Here is a 13,423-nt window from a genome sequence, read left to right on the forward strand (position 1 = left end):
ACTGTTCTGTGATTCCAACTTCCATCAATTTGTTAAAATTGTGAGATACATCTCATCATCCAAGGTTCTGTGTGACTTTATAGAGTTCTCTGCTCACATCCTGCCTGGATTTTATGCAACCGCATTTGCTTCTGACTTTCTACAGACTCTAGCATCCATAGATGGAGAGAGAGCAGCTGAGCACACCAGACAGCATGGACAGTAGACGCTGAACTCTAGCCTCTGGTTTATTTCACATATTGCATCTACCCAGCACCAGGTTTCCGGTGGACTCTGGCTCCTGAGTCCAGGCATGGTGTTCTGAAGCCTCCATATTGCCAACTGACCTTCAGTTTTTGAACAGAAGGTGACCCCCACACACACACCATCAACATGAAATTTGTAAAATATGGAAACACATAACACAGAACTCCAAGCTGATCCCTCGTGTGGCCTTTATGTACTAAGGGTTTCCTCTGTGCTAGACCACACAGCAGGATGACATAGGCATGACTGTCCTTTTCCTCACAGTGCCCTACATGTGGTAGAACCACTCTTGATTTGTAGGGGAGGAAGCGGTTTGTTGAGTGTAAGTGGGTTGCACCGCTGGTGGCCAAGGTAAGAGTTGACAGGGTCCCCTCTCCCTGTCACTAGGCTGCTACTGTGGAATAGCCCTGAGAGCACATGTTCTCAAAAGGGAAGGGACGATGCTAGAAACATGTGCTTGAGTCATTTAGGAGGAAAAGAGAAACGTTAGAGAGAAAATGAAGTTTGAAGTGTTAATAATACAAGCACAGAGCTGGGCCTGAGAGGAGGCTTAGCCGTGTAGACACAGACTGCTCTGATAGCACCCACGCAGCAACTCACAGCTGTCTATAACTCCAGCTCCAGGGCATTAGTCTTAGTTGGGGTTTCTGTTGCTGTGAAGAGACACCATGACCACAGCAACTCTTATAAAGGAAAACATTTAATGTGGCGGCTTACATTTTCAGGGGTTTAGTCCATTATCATCACGGCTTCATACAGGCAGACATGGTGCTGGAGTTGAGAGTGCTACATCTTGGCAGGCAACAGGAAGTGAACTAAATGTCACACTGAGAGAAGCTCGAGCAAAGGAGATCTCAAAGCCATACCCACTCTAACAATGCTACACTTCCTAGTAGTACCACTCCCTATGGAGTCAAATACATTCAAACTACCACAGTATCTGACGTCCTTTTCTGGCCTCCATAGGCATCAAGCACATATACATGTAAGCAAAATACCTATAGAGATAAAAATAAGTAAATCTTTCCAAAAAAGTATAGAGCCACAGTGCTGTTTCTAGGTTTTTAGTTCAACTTATCTGTTCAATTTATGTAAGTGAGATGATCAAGTTAAAATTGAATCACAATCAGCAGGCACATCTGAACCATGGTTGTGTGGCTTCTGTTAATGTTTTGGTCATTCTTGTTGTTGTTGTTATTATCATTATTTTTAATCTCTGCTAGACTGAGAAAAGCTGAAGAGAGATAGATAGTCCTCTCTAGGAACAAGAAAAGCTGAAGAGAGATAGTCCTCTCTAGGAACAAGAAAAGCTGAAGAGAGATAGTCCTCTCTAGGAACAAGAAAAGCTGAAGAGAGATAGTCCTCTCTAGGAACAAGCACTCCAGTTGGTCGTCCAGTGCCAAACATTCAACCCTGAAAACATTCATACAGGTAGTACTACACAGACTGAATAGGTTATATTTAGGAATGTATATGTATATGCACGCAATAACAATTTGCAAAAAAAAAGATTCTATGAATTTGAAGGAGTGTGGGGAGGAATATATAGGAGAGTTTGGAGAGAGGATAAGGAAAAAAATGTAATTAAATTACAGTCTAAAAAAGAAATCTTTGCTGGGTACCTAACCAATCATAAAACCAGGATCAACGGAATCCTGGAGAGACAAAAAAAAAAAAAAAGAAGTAATTCAGAGCAGGGCATGTTACACTTCCTGTCAAATGGGCATGCTTGAGTTTTTAGAGGATATTTTTACAGTAAATAAAAGAAGATGTGCAAGCCCCAACTCTGTTAATCCTCATTCCAGCAATGTTGAAGCCAGAGAACACAGCCCTGGCTTCAGAGTCCACACTGTGCCAACTGTTTGTGGTTGGGGAGCCCATTCCAGGGTTCAGGGTCATTATCTGTTCAGCAGCCCCATGATGGGTTATGATGAGGTGTCCTGATCACAGCTTCTGCAGTTGCCCTCCACCCACCCCCACTGAGTCTGTTTCAGTAGTCCCTCCGTCTTTGGTCTGGTATTTGAATACCTCTAGTGCTGGGGGTTTCACAGCATCCATGTGAGTCCTGTGTTACTTCCTGCTCCCTCTCCGTGTTACAGATCCCTCCCCGGGTTAATCTAACCTCTGCCTCTCTCTGACAACATTGACAGATTGACCTCAGCCCTGAGTCCTTGGCAGCTTGAATCACCATCCCACCCTGTCCCGCCAGAGGGAGATAGCACAGAAACCCATCATTCGGGTTGCTGGCAATTCACTTCTTTTCAAGATTTGTTTTCTGGTGAAAGTGGTCCAGCCCTGGGAGACAAGCCTCAGTATTATGTTGGGAACAATGTGCTTACTGTGTGAACTGCATTTTTGGACACAAACAGTATGTATTGCTTAACAGTTTTGTGCAAACATGTTCTAATAGGCAGTAGTATGAGATTTGGTCATTTTAGCTCAAGGCCAAACTGGCTGCATTTCAGGTTTGCAATAGACTAACTGGTTCCTAAGCACCCATATCAGCTAGCTTATTTGTTTTGATTTATGTATTGAAGCCTTTTACCTATTCTGATACCAGTAAAACCTGATTATCTTTAAATATTCCCATATTTAAGGCAGCATTTTCCTTTCCAGTACAATGTCTTTCCAACTTAGAAACGGAGAAGGCTCTCTATACAGAGATCTGCCAGCAACTGTTTCACAGGGTGAAGTCAGTTATGAGAGAGTTGCTTCAGTGCTTAAGACAGGGCTAGCCCACTTTCCCACTAATAATAACTTCCTCACTACAGTCACTTCCCTTCTGTAATAGAGTTCAAAGTGCTTGCAGGAGCTGTCTAATTAGACCATATTATGTTAGTAAGTCTGCGTGATGGACTGGATGATTAGCCCCATTTGATAGAGAAGAGATGCTGGGAACCGAGCATGGGAAAGCAGTAGGAGCTGGGAACCTGCCCCAAGCCCTCATTCAGGCTGTTAGGCGTTGCCTTCCTCACCTGCCCCTATCTTACCCCCCTTCAAAGTCTACTTCCTGAGGCTTCACCTTCCTGGAAACCTTCTTTCCCTAATCACCTGTTGTACGCCATTACTCTCAACTTGAGTTTTGTCTTTGTTTTCTAGGTGGGTGTTTGGGGACACTTTGATTGATGACAGTTTAGCATTTCAGTTATCTTTTATCCTTCGGGTATGGGACAAAAGTTCCTTAAGCCAAGGACTATGTGCTCTAGTTCCTGTTGATCTCAAATTGTGTTTGTTTAAGAGGTGTGCACAGGGCAGGGGTGGGCATGGTGTTTATTCCATAAAATGTTCCATGAATTTTATAGATTGTGGGCCATGACACTATCAATGATTAATACACATTCACACCTAGAATGTGATCCTGGAAAGGACATGAGTCAATGACCACCATGGTAATTGACCATCTACAGTGTTGTGTTATGTTGCAAGGAAGATGCCAAAAGGAGAAAACTCTGGCTCTGTTTTCAGGAGCCTCCAGTCTCATGGTCTGAGTATTCGGAAGCTGCTAGAACAGGTACTGGGTGGCTTATGATCCACAGACATTTATTCTTTAGTTCTAGGGCCTGGGAAGTCCAGGATGAAGAAATCCACAGAGTCGGAGTCTAGTAAGGGCGGGACTCACAGGCTGTATCCTCTTGCTGTGGTGTAAGGTGCTAACAAGGTCCCTCTTATAAGGACAATAATTCCATTAGTCACCTCTATTGAGCCACATATCTCAATACTGTTGAATAGAAAAATGCAATGTCAACAAAAGGATTTTGTGTTGGAGTGTACTCAGACCACAGTACCCAAGGAAGAGAGAACATATCATGGAGTGAGAGGTGGCATGGAATCTATAGCACACAGATATGGCTTGGAGTCTCTGGTTGGCCACTCATGTGTGGCCTTGAGCAGATGGTTTTAGTTCTCAAATTTCTAGATTTAATCGAAATATTTATACTGTAGAGATAAATGACACAATGTCTACAAAGGCACTTAGCACAATGGTGCATATAGAGTTAAGAATTAATAAATAGATTTTTTAACATTATTATTATGTGGCTAATGATTCTAAGTCATCTTAAAACAAATGGTACAGCAAAGGACATTCATGTAAGTTCAAAGAATATCATTAAGGATCTGCAACCAGCCTTGAAAAGTCAGAAGGTTGGAGAAAGTCTAGGGGAAGGCATGAACCAATCTGGGGGGACAGGCAGAGACAGCGTGGGCTGGGATAACTAAAATAAAAGAGTTACTGGAAAAACACTAACAATAATAAGAGAAACATGAGCAATGCTACTACTGTGAAGAGGATGAATTCCTTTCTTCAATAACATGATAAGATTGGATGTTCTAAAGATTAGTAACCAAAGTTCTGAGACAAAAACAAGTACAAGCAATCAGAGACCTGGGCCAGCATTGCTGAGGACAGGCCAGCTGATGTGCTCTTGATGGGCCAGTATTGCTGAGCAACAGGTTGACTTGTATGCTGTTGATAGAAGGCAACTTGGACATGGGCTTTCCGGAGAACACTTTGTCTGCATTTGTTAACAATCATTAATTTCTCTTCAAAGTGCCGATCCTGGGGCACATTTATTTATAATCAAAGAGGCAGAAGAATCATGTGTTAAATAACTCTTCAAAAAGACCCTTGGATACAGTTTACACGCCCACTGATGATGGAATTCTTGACTATTCTAAGCACTAATATGCCCATATTATGTATTTTTCCCAGCATTTCAATTTGAGGTAAATTCTCATGGCTGCTGTGATACTAATTGTAAAGAAAAGTCATAAATCATCAAACATTAGAACATTAGAGTTGAAAACCCTGTGAATGTTTACAAAGTCATACCAAAAGATCTGGTGAAAAGGGGGAAATGGGAAGGCAGGCGGGATGAGACTTCTGCTTTGATTTACATTCTTTGTATTATTTACCAAAAAAAAAAAAAACCCAAAACATCTATTCAGATATTTCTCAAAGTCTGCAAGTGAATTTTTAAAAATCTGCACTAGTACAGCCATATGCAAAAGAGGATGGATGGCACTTTAAAAAATTAAAAAATAGAATACCCACACAACACAGCCACTACTGCTTGTATCCCCAAGGGAAGTGTCGTCAAGACACTAAGAATCATGGGCACATCCACATTCATCGCATTCCTATTCACAATAACCAAGAAATCTAACTGCCCCTCACTGATATACAGAGAACTATTCAGTGACAAAATAATTAAAGCCTGCCATTTACAGTGATAAGGGTAGAATGGGAGATCATGTGCTGAATGAAATTAGCTAGGCAAAGAAAGATGGCTGTTACACAATCTTTCTCTTACTTAGTACCTAAAAAAACTTTGCCTGAGAAATGGAAAGCTGAATAATAGTTGCCAGAATCTGGGAAAAGCAGTAGTAGTTGTAGTGGGGGGATGTTAGTGCTTCTGGGGTGCTCTTGCATGGGGGAGTGACTACAGATGATAAAAATACAGTATGCATTTCTAAAAGATAAAACAGACGATTTAAATTTCTACACTATAAGTGACAAATAATTGAGGAAATAGATCTGTTTAGCTTGGTTCCAGTGTTACATAATATATTTATTTATCTAAACAGTATAGCATATAGCAACCATACATATATACATACATACACACATATATTGCATGTTATCATGTATCAGTTAGAAATAATTTTAAACTGTTTCAGGAATGTAGCTCAGGATAGAGAGCTTGCATAGCATTGGAAAAGTCCTGGGCTTGATCCCCTATATCACTACTACAAACCACCTTGACATCACTAAATATGTTAAAAGATGGTATAAGATGTATCTACATTTTTATTTTTCTCTGTAAAAAATTCCCCAATAAGTGGGTGGAAGCCCCCCAATTTTTGAAGCACTATGAACAAGTATTCTACAAAGATAGGGCACACCTACAGCGTACGCACATTTTAAAAGCACAAACTAAACGATGTTCATTTTCTCCTGTGTGCTGTTTTCTTTCTATGCAGCAGTTAGCTTTTGTGATAACACTGCTTGACAAAGTACTCCAAAACTTGATGCCTGAAACAAAAAGCACTTTGCCTATAGCTGTGTGTACATGGGTCAGTCAGTGTTATGCTGTTAGCTCAACAAGGCTCACTTTCAAACTATTGGTTAGACTTGGGTTTCCTTTATATATCTTAGAGTTCTTGGACCAGTGGGCTGGCCAGGGCAGGTTCTTCTTGCAATGATGGGAGAATGCAAGAGAGTGAGTGTTGCCCCATGCCGTCTATGACTCATTCATTTGGAGTTGGCACAATGTCCATTCTGCCCACCTGGCCGCACCTAAATCAGTGGGAGAGGGAGACAGTCTTTGTTTCTAACAGAAAGATCTGCAAAGTCATTCGGCAAAGGTCAGGAACATAGGTAGGAGTAGGATTTGGGACCTCTAATACGGTGTACCACAAACTTACATGAGTTTCTTAATTTCTCCTTCTATGCTAATTCTCACTTCAATGATACGTATTGCATATGAAAAACTTTTAATAGGCAATTCTTCAGAAAATAGGTGATACAGAATTGTACTTCGCTTGATGCTTGTCTGGCTTGGCTCCAGAATCTTCTGTCTTCATGGATGGTCTCTATCCTCACCTGTCATTTCCACCAGCATCCTTTAATAAGTACCTGAGACTCAGCTTTCTAGTCTGAGTTACTGTGGAGGTTTTCTTTTCTCTTACCTCCACTTTCCCTCCCTTATTTTGAGAGGTTATGCACCTTGGAGAATATGCTAGAATGTTATATGATTTCCTGAGAAATATGAAACTATGAATAAGAATGGCGGCCAGCCATTGCTCCCTAAGAGGGAACACATCGAAGTTACCAGAAGCCCTATCTGGAACATTTCACGGTTCCCTAGTGGAAGCATCACTTGCACATGCAGCTGCAGACAGCAAGCAACAAAGGCAACTAGAGCATTCTGAAGTCAGAGTGTTCAGCAGCAGGATAGCTCACGATCCCAGACTCTTTCTGCTCCTGGCTTTTCCACGTCTGGTTTCACAAAAGCACCAAATCACAGGAGGGATAGACTTTAGCGCTGCCTGCCTTGCCGGGACGTTGAACACACCCACAGGACAGGCTAACAGTTTTGGATAAAGTGCTTGGGACAGAAATCACCCTCTTCTAGAGCTCCACTCTTCCCTGCTCCATCCCCGAGTCCCATTCTGACTTAATGTTCCTCAGAGGAGCCCCTGGGCCTGTCAGGCATGTGGGGAATCCCCCACCAGCCTCTTAGAGCTCTTCAAGGAAAGACATTTGACCCTTTCTGTGGGGGTAGAGTGGATAGAGGGGAGGGCGGGGAGAGGTAGGGAGTGGGATGGGGGTGTTTATGGGTGTGTGAGAAAGAAAATTTCATATTATGTAAATATTCAGGGACCTTTAAGCCCTTCCCCTGCTCTGTCTTTTGTCATGGTCACTCAATTCTGCTTCCTTTCACATTCTAGTCTATTCCTTGTCCTTGCTTCTCTGGTACATAGCTTAGGCAATTTCCCAACTCAACCCCCAGATCTTGCCTGGGTCTTACAAAGTAGAGAAAGCATGTATTAGGAGTAGAGTCCCTCTTGTACTTTAGACATTCAAGTCTTAATTCAACTCCAAAATGACCATTTCCGCTATGTAAATATCCTTTGGGCTTCTGATGTGGACTTTGGGGGGAAGAGGGACATTGTGTGTTTGGTTAGAAGGGAGAGAACACACCAGAAGATACCAAGTTTACATCTCTTTTGCCCCAGGCTCTATTCATGAGTGAGATAATCACATATTCATGCATGTGAATTATGTGCTGCATGTGTACGCATGCACAAAACATGCAAGAGGCATATGGGACATACACTCCACCCCCTTCTGTCCCTAATCCCCTTGCACCTGACTTAAATGAAGCTTTGGTTCAGACAGTTTGTTTGGTTCAGTTTGTTGTGAATAGGTAGCCCTTGCAGGGCTGCTCCAGGCCGACTTATACAGAGGAGGGGTGAGAGGCTTCAACTGTCTCAGCAGTGGCTAGATGACACACTATGGATTTCCAGAGCCTGAAGCTTGTGTTCATACAGGCTCAAGTGAGGACAAGCGGAGGGGTACCTCACCAGTGAGTGAGGACAAGGAGAAGGGAGACCCTTACGTTTTGATTAGTTCTGCCACTATGGAAATCAATTCAGAAGTCCTTCCAGAAAGCTACTATATGACCCCGCTATATCATTCTTGAATGTAGACCACTCTAAATCAACGTTCCATAGAGATATTTACACATCCATTTTCTCTGTGGCACCGTTCACAAGGTCAAGTTATGAAACCAGCCTAGATGTCTGTCAGTGAATGAGTGGAAAGAGATACTGTGTGATTTGTATATATGATGTTTCATGCAGCCTTAAAGAAGACTAAAATTATGTCATTTGCAAGAAAATGAGTACAACTGGAGGTTATCATATTAAGTGAGACTCAGACAAACGCTACATTTTTTTCTCTTACTTGTTAACCCTGGATTTTATATAGATACATGAACTTATATTTGACGTGACAGTAGAAGCAAGACTGACTGGGGACAAAAGGCACTCATGGGGGGAGAGGGAAGGAGAGGAGGGTGCAAAGGGAATACCTAGAAATGCATGGCATCTTGTATGAAAATGTCTTTATGAAACCGTCGCTGTGAACAGTGAATAAACAGTTTGTAGAACAAATAAAGGATCCAACACTTCTCACAAAAACAAGGGGTAGGAAACACTTTCTGGAAGCTAAGTGAAGACTAGAAGGACAGGTTCTAGGAGAAGCCACTATTTCAGCAAGTGACCTTTAACCCCTGCTACTGCAAGACATCATTTTAGGAGGTCTCCACTTCTTTCTCAAGACAGCTGATGCCAATAAACTGGCCTTGGTCAACTATTTCATCCAGCATGCTTTATTAAAGCCACAGGGAAATTTCTACATTGGAAAATATAAGCCCTTGTTATGATTATTTGGAGAGAAAACATTACAAACAGACATGAGTTCCTAGGGACCACCTTTCTGGGCAAGGATAGTGGAGCAGGCATGCCATCCGTGGAAGATGGAAGGTTAAATTATTGGAGATGGCATAGACTTATGGTAATAATGAATAAATTCTATGCTCAAATGGGTGCTCCAGAGAGACAAGAAATGGACCATGGTCAAAGACTTCTTCTGGGATAGAGTGTGGTCCCTCCTAGCACTCCAGTCTGGAGATGCTGTTGGGGGTCAGTGGATATTTATTTCTGAGGTGCCCTCTTTAATCTTGCAATCCTTTGTACTACCTATGGGAGGCTGGTACAGTTAGGGTGCAGTCACAAAAAGTGAAGTTCAAGCACAGTGAATCCTTAGGGGGTTGGGGGGAACTAGCTTGCATAAATGATAGTGTGTTACTGCACCAAACATTGTCTCATCATACATCCTCCTCTGTCCCCTTTGCCTGGGAAATTCTTTAGAACTTGTGTTTTATGAAATATTCTGTGGTCCATACTGATCAAGCAGAAAACCAACCAAACAAGCCAACAAAACAGGGTGACAACCGGTGTTTCTCAGAGTTCTCGTTCTGATGACTTTGGTCACCCTTAAGTTCTTGTTCAGCGGCAGGAAGAGCGAGTTGGTACCAAGTCTTCAGAGTCTTGAGCTTCCTATCTGTAAGTCCTCTTTCTCATTTGTCTCTTTTTGCCAGAGATACATTCTGGGAACTCTGTTCACGATTCTGTTCTATGATCAACCAGTATGCTGCTTTTCCATTTAAACCTCACACTTCTCACTAAGCATTCCTGGGAAGACCAGTTTATTGTGTGGAATGTTCTTTTGACAAACTACTCTAAAAATTACAAATCACACCTTGAACTTCAAATCCTTTGCAAAAACAAATCACAGGTTGCACCTGGCCCAGGAGTACTTTTCAACAGGAGAAAAAGACACACCTACCTGGTCTCTTGTCAGAGTGATAAACTACTCAGGAGGAGATTGGACTTTTGAACATAGTTGTCTGATGGGGGCCTGGCTGGACCTTTGCTGTCCGGAAGGAAAAATCTATCAAAAGCCACAAGCATGGGTGGGCCAGACCAGTGAAAGTAGAAAGAAACAAAAATTCTTTAGACTTCTCATTCATTCATTCAACAACTCTTTATTGAGCAATGAGCAGGTCCCAGGGCTCTAACAGCTACCATCATCATCACTATGCCATCATCAGGGAAGGTTCATTTTGAAATATTCTGGTTATAAAGGAGCATCATATTATCAAAAAGTAAAAACAACAACAACAATAACAACAAAAACACCTCTTTGCTAACTTTGGATGTACAAAGTGGTATCTTACAGTAATTGTAGCTTGATCTTATATGTGACTTTCACAATTTTTAAAACCCAATTTTCTTTGAATGTTAGCATCCTGTGTGCTATGGATAAGTAAATACCAGGAGAATACCTAAAAATCTGTGTCTAGACTGGTGGTTTTTAACTTGTGGGGAATGGCCCTTTCACAGAGTTGCCCAAGACCATCAGAAATATCAGATATTTACATTACTATTCATAACAGTAGCAAAATCACAATTATGGAGTAGCAATGAAAATGATTTTATGGTGGGGGGTCGGCACAGCATGAGGAAGGTTGCGAACCACTGCTCTAGAGGGATACTGTGAAAACTGAGGCAGGGGATAAGGCTTGCCTATGTGTGTGAGCAATGAGACATGCCTGCCACACAATGAGCTGGACTCTCCATGGCCAGCTACTGTGCCAGCTGTGTCACTCCCACCTGTGCCATTGCTTGCTTTGCTTCCCCTCCGTGTTCCTTATGACCTTCGGGAGTGTCTGGTCTTAAGGCACTGAGATGTCAAGTTACAGGACCCTTGTAGAGGAAAATACATTCAGCTTCTGCAGAGACTGGCTACAACTATTGTCCAACAATCTTATTTAGTTACTGAACAATGTTTTCAATTTACTGATCTCTTTTTCCTCCCTCCCTCCCTCCCTCCCTCCCTCCCTCCCTCCCTCCCTCCCTCCCTCTCTCTCTCTCTCTCTCCTTATTCTGTAGACCAGGCTGATGTCCAACTCAGCTGCCTCCCTCTGCCTCCCAAGTACCGGGATTAAAGGGTTGCTCCTCTACTGCCTGGCACTGATCAACTTTTCTCAACATCTCCACGTAACAGCATCCTCATGGGAAAGAAGCAGCACCCAGAACCCATCTGGTTGACAGAGCTGATGTTTGTGCATCAGTGACTGTCCCCAAGGAAATCCAAATCCTCAGCAACCTTTGAAGCCAGCTTCCTGGCGTCATTTCACTTTTCAGCATTTTCACATGTCACACACAAGGCACACTCCAGGAAAAGTGCCACGTGACTCACACAACAGTAGAAACTGGGTGCTGTGGCCCAGAGGATTAGGGTACACAGGGAACTTCCCAATGACTGAGTTCCCTTCTCCCACTGGCCAGTTTTTTCTCTTGATTAACAATAATTAGAGGTCTCAGTGAGCTTCCATGCCAGTCTGCGGGCCAAGAAGCCTCCCACTTTGTCTGTTCTCAACATCAGCCTGTTCTTTAGTTAAGTAAGGACTTGTCCCAAAGAAAATTATTTGCTTACAGGATTGATTTTACAAGTAAGAACATGCTTTCTGTCCCAGGAGACTTAAACAAGCCCTTCCCAGAGAAAGCTCACTTCATACATGCATATGAAACCGTGGAGATTTGATAATGGCTTCTGTTTTTAATCATCTCCCAACCTGTGACTACCATGAATTAGAACCATTCTCTCTTCCATCACATCATTATCTTTGCCAGTCTCCTGCTCCAAACCATGATCCCATACTACACCCCAGGTCTGTGTTTCAGAACAGTATGTTCAACTTCTGTATTCACGTCTGTGATCACAGAGTGAACCGAGCACACACTGAAAAGAGTGCATCTCTCAGACTGTACAGATGTTTTCTTCCTGCCAGTATCCCTGGAGGAATACAGTAGAACACAACATTTGTATTATACCCGATACTTGAGTAACTTTGGAGATGATGCAGAAGATATGGGGCCATGGGGATTAAGTGTAAAGACTACATCTTGTGTACAAAGGGCTTGAGAACCTATGGATTTTGACATTCACAAAACCCTAGGACCAGTCTCACGGAGAAACTGACTGATAGATGAGTGCATCTCATTTTTTCTTACCAATAATATTGGGAGTCATTATGGTACTTGCCTTAAAGAGTTGTTGAAGGGCTGAATGAGTTGACGTGTGAAAAAAAATCAGGAAGTATGTGGAGTATAGTGGGGAATCAATAATAATAGTCATGTTGGGGCTGGAGAGATGGCTCAGCCATTAAAGGCTAGGCTCACAACCAAAAATAATAGTCATGTTGATGATGGTGGTGATGGTGGTGGTGATGATGGTGATGATGATGGAGATGATGATGAAGATGAAGACACAATGATCAGAGAGGCCTCTGGAAATAGAAGCCTCTGGCCACCTTGGAGAGGTTGAGTCTATTTCATCACAAGGTGCTTCATGATACCATAGACTATTGATTTCTGAATAGCCAACCAGTTGCAATACAAATATATCACATAGCTTCCTATTCGATAAAAAATGTGTGCACGTTTCTGCCTTCTCCCTGCCTCACCTCTTTCTCCTTCTTCTCCCCTCTTTCCATTCTGCTTCCTCTCCTTCTGAACATACGGTCTTGCTATGTATAGTGAGGCTGGCCTCAGACTTGTGCTCCTCCTTCCTCAGCTTCATTGTGGGGATCCTAGGCATGTGCTGAAACACGCAGCCCCAGGTTTTATTTTAAAACAAATCAATAATTTTTTTTTGGTTTTTCGAGACAGGGTCTCTCTGTGGCTTTGGAGGCTGTCCTGGAACTCGCTCTGTAGACCAGGCTGGTCTCGAACTCACAGAGATCCACCTGCCTCTGCCTCCCGAGTGCTGGGATTAAAGGCGTGCGCCACCAATGCCCGGCTACCAATAATTTTTATAAAACATGTACATAGGAAAAGGGAAAGTTATCATGATTGTGACTTTCTTTTCTGTCATAAATATATGCAGGTTCCCCCCCTGCCACTAACACAAATAAAATTGACTGTATTTTACCTTTTATTGTCCATTAAAATGCACAAAAGTGAAAGAATTGCTATTAGAGTTTATTGTGTATAGTTTGTCAACATTCGATCTTTAGCTCACTATGGTTTGAGTCTACAAAGG

This window comes from Mesocricetus auratus, unplaced genomic scaffold (assembly GCF_017639785.1).
Source record: "Mesocricetus auratus isolate SY011 unplaced genomic scaffold, BCM_Maur_2.0 Super-Scaffold_100020, whole genome shotgun sequence".
In the NCBI taxonomy this organism is placed as follows: Eukaryota; Metazoa; Chordata; class Mammalia; order Rodentia; family Cricetidae; genus Mesocricetus; species Mesocricetus auratus.